Genomic DNA, 10,841 nt, shown 5'->3' with positions numbered 1-10,841 from the left:
TTTGATTCAACTAGAATGGGACAGGAGAGGGATTCAGTGTCTGAGTGTCAACTGTGAGGCAACGTTACCCATTCCAGAAGGGAGACTTTTTGGCCATTCCTGGTTTTAAAATTACATCTCAAAGCAGTGTGGGAGTTGTAGTCCAGGATTCTATTCATTGACATCAGTACTGTAGGTTCTATAATGCACCAGGATGAAGTTGGCAGAAATCCAGGACTGGCCAAAAAAAAAATCCCTTCTGGAATGGGTAACCTGCTCACCCTACCCAGTGGGATCCCCTTCCCGGAGTTCAGGGGCAGTGCAGGTCACCTAGATCTGAGAAATTTTCTCCTAAGGAGAGAGAGACACACATCAAACTCTCAGGCAGGAAACGAAAAGCAGCAAGAATCAGTGGAAGGAAATGTCCGGGTCAAGGTTCAGGACCAGATCTAATCTAATCTAAGACTTAAGTCTGTACACCGCATTATCTCCTATAGGGAGCTCGGCTTGGTTAACAAGTAAATATCTGATTATAGAGTACAGTAAAACCTTGGTTTGCGAGCACAATTCGTTCCAAAAACATGCTTGTAATCCAAAACACTAATAAGAAATAATGGAAACTCCACAACCCAAAAACTTTAATAGAAAATACTGTATGTACTCGTATTGCAAGACCTTGCTTATTTAGAACAGTCGCTACACTCCTGCAGTGTCAGAGAGAGAGAGAGAACCACCATCGGCTCAGTTGTGATGATGTGACACGTGTATACTGTAATGTGACCATAGGCACTATTTAAATGAATTTGAATGAAGAACACTCCAATATCCAATATAGTCAAATGTAAGAAATTATCTCACATTCATGCCGTACTTTATTCTCCAAGGTTATAACAAGTCTTACTGGTCCTCAGCGGGCCACCAAGCACTCAAACTACTCTCATTGGGCTGGGCTTTATGCTCCCACTCGTCATCGAATCCAGTTCAATAAATACTTTAATTGTTTTTGATGATTATCATTTAATAAACTTAAATATTTAGCTTAAATCAATATGTACTAAAAGTATTTAGCTGTGCAAAAGATGCTTTTCAACAGGGGTAGAATCGCCAACATGTTCTGCCTGTATAAGTCAAAGGGCTTTCTCAAGGTTACCACTCCCTAAAGAGATAAAAAAGACACCTAAGTCTCCATAACCTAATGCTAAATTTTAGTGCATATTTTACACCTTTAAATAGTCTTAATGCATTTAAAAAAAACCTCTTCATTCATCTCTATTTTCCTACCTCTTTACACCATTCAAATCGACCATTGCATCTAAGACGGAATGGCGACCCCGCTCTTAACCCACAAATTTAAACGCTCCACATCCCCGACGTCAACGTCCCATCCGTTCTGGGACGTCAGCGTCTGACATCAGAACGTACATCACTTAACTATTATATTCTCAGTTATATTATAAATGGAACGATGCTACGAGGAATACCCCCAGGAACCAACCTCCTATAACAGGGAAGCCCACTCAAGTTCATTATTTAACCCATTAGGGGTGACAGTGTTCAAACGATAGATCCACCGTTGCTCCAATATATTTAATCTCCCCTCCCAGTCACCCTCAGGTACTTGCATTGCAAGATCTTACTTGTATATCAAGTTAAAATTTAATAACATGTTTTGCTTGTCTTGCCAAGTTACTAGCAATCCAAGGTTTTACTGTATTTGAATTGAAAGCGAGATGGAGTTAATCCAAGAGTTTCTGCCATCTTATAAATGAGTTCACAATCGATAGCAAGTGAAGATTATTCATATTCTCTGAGATTATCAAAGTACTGTTGAAATAAAAGCCTTTTCATAGACCTACGGAAAGTCTGAAGAGAGACAAGTGTTCTAATAGATGGAATTCCATTCCAGACCCTACGAGTCTATACTTACCTGTTGATCTTATTCCCTTAAAAGATGGAAAAGGAGAGTTTATATTTTTGAATATTTCTTGAATTGAGAGATCTTTGGGTGTTCAGGGATCAAGGCAGTAGGGATGCAAATATACCATATAAGAGTTTGAAAATTACACAAGCGTATTTAAATTGCATTCTGAAATAGACAGTAAAGCCAGTGAAGTTGCCTTAACAAAGGAGACACAAGATCAAAATTTCTCTTTCCAAAAATCAATTTTGCCGCAATCAATTGGAGTCGATTTAAGCTGTCCTTGTTTAAACTAATATAGACAGAATTGCAATAATCTTGGGATTAATTCTTCACCAATGACCCTGGCTTACGATTTAACTTCCATCCCAAACCTGCCAAACTCTTTCAAGGGCGTTCTCTTTCTAGATCAGATTAGACATGTTTGAAATTAATCCTCCTCCACCCACATACACACATGGTTCAAATCCCCATTCTGGCTGGGGATTCAGTTCACCTTCTTCAGAGCTGAATTTTTGGAAAAGGTTTCCAGGACTTTAGGTCTCCTCCTGCTTCCTTGCAGAGGACAAATTTTAAAAGGATTTGCACACTCAGAATAAAGGTCTACAGGGAAAAGAATTAGGAATGCATCTAAATAATTCATCCTCTGAAAACAAGATCCCTAGAATGACTTTACTTCACCTGGAGAATTTAAAAAAGTTATTAAATGTTAAAATTAGGTCATCAGGCAGGTCAAGTCTTATAAGAAAGAGGCTTATCCAGTCCTGATTTTGCCCCAATGAATCCTGGGACTTGTGGTTTTGATTTTCTATCTAAGCCAGGGGTGTCCAATGTCGGTCCTCGAGGGCCGCAGTCCATTTGGGTTTTCAGGATTTCCCCAATGAATATACATGAGGTCTATTTGCATGCACTGCTTTCATTGTATGCTAATAGATCTCATGCATATTCATTGGGGAAATCCTGAAAACCCGACTGGACTGCGGCCCTCGAGGACCGACATTGGACACCCCTGATCTAAACCAAAGGGAACAACCAAAAACTACAAGTCCCATGATTCACTGGGGTAAAACCAAGCCCAGAATACTTTCTTCCTTAGGACATGGAATTAGGTGGCAAATCTATATATAAAAATCACCCTGAAAACTTTGACATTTGATAAATAGGAAAATAAGTCAAGGGGGCTAATGTTTTGCTCCTTACAGACAAATCTGAAGTGATCTTGTTTTCAAGAATATAGAAAATTATACCCAGAGAAAATCCTAAAACCAGTCAAGAGACAGGAGTTTCCAAATAGCTCCAGTATCAGTTGTAACAACAATTTCTTTCTAACCATTTCTATTCACCCTGCTATAGAAGATCTTTGTACAGTACTAGCAATAATTCCTTCTCCTTTAGGAAAGTCCTCTAAATAAGACCATTACACAGTCCCAGCAGTAATTCCCCTATAGGAATATTTTCCTCTATAAGGTCTGTGTGCTTTCTTCTCTGCGGTATCTTTGCTCAGTACCTCTCTAACTCTTGCTCTTTCAGTCTCACTCATTCTCCAAAGGTTGATGCCACTTTATCTTGCTTCATATTCTATGCTGACATTATTCCTAGACCTGATGGATGATTTCTGTTACCTTGTGCCCACCCCACCCCCTGCTTACCTGTCTGCATTTCTTGGGTCTCAGGGAGGGGTTTTGTCCTCTTTGAAAGCCTCTCTCCTGAGAAGAGCGCTGGAGTAAACTCCTGCCTAGAGGACTTGGCTATGCCAGAATTCCTTGACAGCCTGCCTGTAGAAAGAAGGGCGTAATTATACCTGCTGGTCTCTGGGTTAGTTATGATGAAGGCTGCTGGTGAGAGGAGGAGGAGAGCTATCAGTGTACAGAGACTGCAAAAGAGATGGAGGTGAAGTACCAGGAAGCACTAGCACATAGCACTATGGAACCTGACACTGACTGCACAGCTGAGTTTTATTGTTGGCGGAGGGTGGCAGGCAGTTTTCGCAGAGAACAGATTTTCCATGTCAAAGAGATGTAATTAATGCTTCAGATAATGTCCAAGCCTGGAGCAGCCAGCTGATGGCTAAGACCTTGGCAAGGGTACCTGTCCCTGTCTGGGCTGTTGAGGGGCCATTTGAGGGTGTAGGGAGGGTTTAAAGGTTTAGGGGGGTAAACCAAAGTGCCCATTCCAGTGTGGCACTCTCCTTCAGGCACCTGACACATTAGATTCTTAAGACCAGGACTCTCGCACTCTGATATGATCCGGGAGATACCGGACAAGTCAGTTTATTCCAGAGTCTTGGTCTATTAAGATAAAATGTGGAAGATAAGGTAAGGAGCAGAGGAAGGTTTCAACTCACGTAATACAAGTTGAGCTGCAGTCAACCGCAATAAGAGAAAGGATAAAGGAGGGGGGGGGGGGGGGCATTCGACGTGTTCCAACACATCTGGAATCTGTGCTTTAAAGCAGCAGCATCTGGAACAGAGGTTGAAAATTCCCAGAAAAGAGCAGAGAGAGAGAGACAGGCTGGAGTGAACAGGGCACAGCTGGGAGCTTGGGGTGGGCAGACTGCTTCTCTTCTCAGATATGGGGAGCGGGTCAGCAGGGTGTGCCACTGTTATGAGCTCAACCTGGTGGAGAATAAAGAGGAAGACCCCCACCCCAGTACCTAATCACTGTCAATATCCCAGCCCATCCTTTCTGTCTCCTGCTGATCTTCCTACTAGAGAAGGACACGGGGAAAAAATTTATTCCTGTCTCTGCCCGGCCCCGTGAGCTCGGTCCCAGTGCTCACCCCATCCCCACAAGCTCAGTCGCTGTCTCTGCAAAGCTTCTGATTCCAGCCGCACAAGCCTCAAATAATTATGATTTTATATTAAACTTATTTTATTAAAGTATAGAAAGAAACAATATTCTGTACAATTGTCATTTTATAAACACAAATAATACAGAGCAAGGATCAATAAATCCCCTGTCTCTCCTCCCCTTCACAAATATCCCCTCCACTATGGAGAAAACTGAATAAGCCAAATTATTACAGAATGCTACACAGAAAATTCAAACTAACAGAATACTTCAGTCACACATGGCAGGAATAATGTTAGGGGAGTGCAACTAGGGCAATTGCTCCCTGGTCAGAGAGCCCTAAGCCAGCTGGAAGTTAAAGAAGCCTGGCCTGGGCTTTGCAGTCCTCGGTTATGTCTAACACTAGCTCTAGCAGGATACATATTTGAAATCTGATATATTCTAATCGCAAAATAGAAAATAAAATTATTTTTTTCTAACTTTTTGCTGTCTTATCATTTTATTCTTCAAATCATGTTCTCAGGTGCTGGTCTGTTTTCTTTTGTTTTCTCTTAATTCACTTGCCAGGGTCTCCTGACTATTTGACATTTCTTCATGCTCGCCATCCATCTTCTATCTCTATGTATGTATTGTTCCCCATGTTCAGCATCTCCCTTCTCTATGTCTCCTATACATCCCTTTCTAGTATTTCCCCTGTGCCCATCTCCCTGCCTTCATCATCTCACCATTCCATAATCCCCTCCCCCTGTATACAGGAGATGGGGAAAGAGAGAGAGAGAGATCCAGGGTGCATCTCTCCCACTCCCTCTACTGCCACATCTCCCTCTCTCATTCCCCAGATCATGTGCAGCATTTTTCACCACTTCCCACCAGCCCCATGCCCAACATTTCTCCTTCTATCACCCCTCTCCAGCACATGCCACACCTCTCCTTCCATCATTATGTCCAACATTCCTCCCCCTTCATCCCCTTTAATCTGTCCCACTGTTCCCTCTCTATCTTCCTGTCATCCTTCTCTTCCCCATGTATCCATCCCATCCTTCTCTTCCCCATGTATCTCTACCTCACTCCTCTCTCTCTATGACCAACAATTTTCCTCTTTCATCCTTTCCCCATGTGCACCATCTCTTTCCCTCTCACTCACACACTCAGGCCCAACAATTCTCGCTTTCTATTCCTTCCCTCCTTCCTATGTCCCGTTAGTTCCCCCTTTTTCCCTCCTTTGTGTACCAAGTTCAGGCCCCCTCCCTTCCTTTTATGCCTCCTGTTCCTGCCCCCTCCCTGCCTTCCAGCCTTTGTCCCAAATTTGTGCCCCTCCCATGTCCCAATGCTCCATCCCCTCTCTCCTTTACTTGTTCCCTTCAGGGCCATCCAGCTGGGCTGCTCCTTCCTGCCTTCAGCCACACTTGTTCTTTGCTCTTGCACACTGCACACGGCTGACCTGCAAGCATTCCCTCTAATGCCAGCTCTGACTTCAGAAAGAAGTCATCTCAGCCACCTGCAGCATACAAGAGCCATTACCCGTATCCCTGCAAAGAACAAGTGCAGCTGAAGGCAGAAAAGAGCAGCCCATCTGGAAGAAGGACTGTTGAGATAACTGGAATCCCTAGCTTCCCTCCAACGTCAGCTCTGACATTGGAGGGAAGTCTTCCGGGTTGGCTTCAGCAGAGGCGGGGCATGCAGCTAGAGGGCAGAAAGGAGGCATGTTTACAAATGGGATCCCCAGTGGTGGCAAACGGCAGTGGCTCCACATTGGGGAGGAAGGGGCGAAAACTGCACAGTGTCGCGTACCCCCTGAAGTGGTTAATGGTGGTTAGGAATGAAGGGGTGCTTCCAACGGTGCTTCCAGAACTTTACATCGTTCTCGTGGGTGGTGAAAAGTTTTGTTCCTGTGTCTCCTATTCTCCTTCCAGCCCTGTTGAGGCCTGCAGCTATAATCCATGATAGAAAATATTCAAATAAATCGTAGCTCCAGGAATTAATCCAGTAAAAAGATCTCGTAGAAGTCCCTTGGCCTATTCCAGAAAGTAGCCACAGAGGGCGCCAATTAGTCATGTTCAGTGCTGCTACTTGGTGGTCATTATCCAGAATATAAATTGGACCACACTGAATTACAACCATGTGGGGCTGTGTTAGTCCACCGTTTCTTTAGTTTTACTTCAATTTATTACCTGAGTTGCAGAGAGGGTGAGCCACCTGTTCTGAGCCTCCTCAGACTATGATGGAGCCATTTCCTCTTTTAAATATAACAGTAAATACTTCCTGTACCTAAATGAAGCTTGCCTTAGAAAAAGGCGTGAGCTAAATGCTTAAATAATAATTTATTTTTATACATCGTTTTTACAGAATCTCCAGGACATACACAGTGCTGATCGGTGATAATAAATATTCAGTACATTAAGTCTCAAGCTTAGTTAAAGACTTAGTGAGCATTTAAGGCAATGAAAGATACAATATGTTGCACAAAGTCACAAGATGTGTTGGTGGTAGATGTGAGATTGGAACCTAGATCCCAGTCTGTTTCTTTAACTAATATGCTACACTTTCTCAGAGTGATGCATCCTGTTCAACAAGCATCTTTTCAGCTGTCCTTTAGCTGATCTTTCTGCTCATATTTCTGAGTTCCTCAGACTGAAAGACCCTGGCATTTACTCAGAACCATGCATAATTTTAATTTCTCAAGCTTTGCTTCAAGGAATTTACCAAATATGTCCTAGAAAGATCCCTGATTTATTCAGACTTTGGCAAGTGAGAGGAGAAAAAGGGGTTAATTTGATTTCTTTAGTTGTTGAAGAAGAGGTGAAAGGTCAGCAGGGATCCCCTTCCACTCTGGTAGGAAAGCAGCATCGTAATGGAAGACTTTCAAGAATGCAGACTCTGGTAGAGTGAAGTTGGTGAGGTAAATAGTCTCCCCTCCTGTCATGTAGCCCGCCCAGTAACCAAAGGTGCCAATGGTCATGATAGTGTGGTTACAATGAGCAAGGATGGCAAAGTCCTTCCCAGGTGAGGACTCCACCCCATCCCCGGAGAAGTGGACGTCTCCTCTAGAAACATTAATGTTCTCCTTACACCACTCCATTCCATTACTGGTCACCACAAAGACAGGTTCCTGATACTTATTCCGGAAATAGCTCATTGCCTTCTCCAGGTAGGTCTTGTCTGCCACTACTCCTTTCCATGTATTGGGCATTACATTGATGTAGTCCCCCCTTCGCACGTGAACTCCAATGAAGGTGGCATTCTTCCTTGTCCCTTTCACTTGCTCTAAATACTTGTTGGTCTCATCTCTGATGAAGTCATGGAAGGTGAACTCCCGGAGGATCTCCTCTCGGATGTGGTGGTAGAAGGTCCATGAACAAGGGTAGCCTGTGAACATTACGTATTTCCCTTCAATGTGCTTGTATTCCTCTGACATCCAGTCATGGACCCAATGGTATTTCCAGGGTATCTTACCAACCACATCTTTGTGTAGCACTGGTAGGCTGATCTTGAAAATTGGGGCCAACCAGTTAAAGGTTGCCTGTTGTAAGTAGGCCTCATAACCATTAAGTTTTGCCAAGGCATACAGTGTGGCAAATTGTCCCATTTGGTTGCCCAAGCGACCAATGCTGTTCACTGTCCAAATGCCCTTCCCCTTCTTGGTTTTGCATGGCTTGTTCTTGTTACTGTCCTCTGTGGCTTTATCCATGCTTGCTATGAGAGAAGCATCCAGGAGCTCTTTACTTCGTTCACCGACCCACTTATTACTGAGTTGAAAGATTACAGACAGAGAGAAGACAACCAGGAGGAAGAACCCAATGATGTAATACTTCCAGGACATCCTGAAGGTTGCGTCTTTCCTCTTCACTGAGATCTGAGGATGGCCTAGGAAAGAAAAATGAAAGAGTTACAGTAAAACATAATTTCTCTATACCATAATGTACCAAAGAGCTCAAGAAAGTTTGCAAAGAAAGCATTTATATATATATATATATATACACAAATCAATATCATGCCATTATTAAAATATAAACTCATAAACATACTTTATAATAAGATTTTAAATAGTTTATGAAAAGGTGTTCAATGTTGTTCATCTCGATTCTACAGGAAAAGAGTTCCATATTTGCAGGTTTCAGCTATATTCAATTCTTATAAGAAAATGACAATCTAATTTATTAAAATGCAGCCGTCAATTTGATCCATTCTGAGCTTGTAAACTCATGAAATTTTATAGGGCCACATCATCTTTGATTAAGTTATACTGGCTTGTATTGTTCAGGCTTATATTGAACGTAAGCTAGCATGTCTGATATTCAGCTTATCTGATAGTTTGAGCCCAGAATATTTATAGAGTTTATTATAATTTCCTTTACATTCAAAATACTGTCATGCAGGGTTCTACTCCTTGATTTTTTCCCCTCCTTCTTAGGTGTGTAATACAAGAAAATATTAGAGAAATCTATATCTTACCACCTCCCTCCCCACTTTACAAAATCGTTGCGTGGTGTTTAGTGCTGGCCGCGGTGGTAACAGTTTTGATGCTCATGAGCATCGGAGCTGTTACCGTCATGACCGGTGTTAAAAACGGCGCTACGGTTTTGTAAATGGGTGCAAGTGAGCTAAAAACTTTAACAGCCTGGTAAATCATGCCAAATCATATCTTCCTATTTGATTTGATTTGATTTCTTATATAAATGTATTTATTTAGAAAATATCCATTATGATAATTTCCTGACACTGATTCTTGGGATGATTGTAACATTACAAGAAATCATTATAAAGCATAAAATGTTATTTCTATCCTGAAATGTTATTTCTATACCTTGCAGCATAGGCAGCAGAACGCAAGCTCCGCCCACAGACCCCGCCCAATCTCTGCCCCAGAACCTGTCCCCATAATAGTACTACTGAAATTGTAATACCATTTTTTCCATTCATTTTTCATATATACACACAATATAATCTTATTAACAATACATAATGGTTAACTACATAAAGCACATTCTATGCTTCTCAACATTCATTCCCACCAGAACACCTGGCCTTGGTCACACATGCAGAACACAGATAACCCCTATGCAAATACAGGATCATAAACTAAAAGTACTAATATATACAAACAAAACCCTAAGATGCAAGACTCTACGTGCACTACAACCCCCAGAGAAAGAAACAAATACATTTCTTCCTGAAAAGTGCAAAATATAGACAGCAGATGTCATTTCTCAAAGCTGACACAATTCAATCACTAAATTAAAAATAAAATCATTTCCCCTATCTTTGTTGCCTGGTGATTTTGGTTTTCAAACCATATTTCCCAGTCTCTGGCTGCACTTCCTTCTGTCTGTGCTCTTAACTATGTATCCAGGGCCACTTACCCATTTGATGGCTTTCTCTCCTTCACTTTCTGCCATAGATCCGTCTGGAGCATTAACTTTTAACATTCAACTTTCTTCAATTTTTCTGCTTTCTTCCCAAAATCTACTTTTCCATGTCTTCCCTTCCCATCTATCCATGTGCACCATCTCCTTCCTCGTTCTTTTCCCCTACTCCCTTCTATCCATAAGAAGCATTTCTTCTTATCTCTTCCCTGTCGCACCCATCTCTGTGCATCATCTCCTCCCTCTGTCTCCCCTTCCCCTCCATTCCTATGCATCATCTCATCCCTCTCCCATGGTCAGTCATCTCTTTCCCCCCCCCTCATATGGTCTGGCATCTTTCTCCTTCCCATAGCCTGGAATCTCTCTCCTCTACCATGGTCTGGCATCTCTCTTTCCTGCCCTCCCTCTTCCCAAGGTCTAACATCTCTCCTCTCCTTTCTGCGGTCTGGCATCTCTCTCTCCCCTCCTTCCCTTCCATTATGTGGTCTGGCATCTCTCTCTCCTTCCCATTCCAATGGTCTGACATCTTTCCCTTTGGGTCATCTCTCCTCCCTCCCAGTGTAACATTTCTCCCTCCTTCCTCTCCACCACTATTATGACAAACTATTCTCCCTCTTTCTTCCTTTCCCCATATACATCATCTCTTTCCCTCTCACGCCACACACTTATGTCCAACAATTCTCTGTCCCTTTTCCCTCCCCCACCGGCAGCATTTATTTCTCCCCCTTCCCACTACTCTACCTGTGCAGCATCTCTCTTTTCCTCCTTTCTTAACCCCCCCCCCAGCCCGT

Source organism: Geotrypetes seraphini, chromosome 10 (assembly GCF_902459505.1).
Source record: "Geotrypetes seraphini chromosome 10, aGeoSer1.1, whole genome shotgun sequence".
Taxonomy (NCBI): Eukaryota; Metazoa; Chordata; class Amphibia; order Gymnophiona; family Dermophiidae; genus Geotrypetes; species Geotrypetes seraphini.
The sequence above is the reverse complement of the archived record's forward strand: the minus strand, read 5'-3'. Positions refer to the sequence as shown.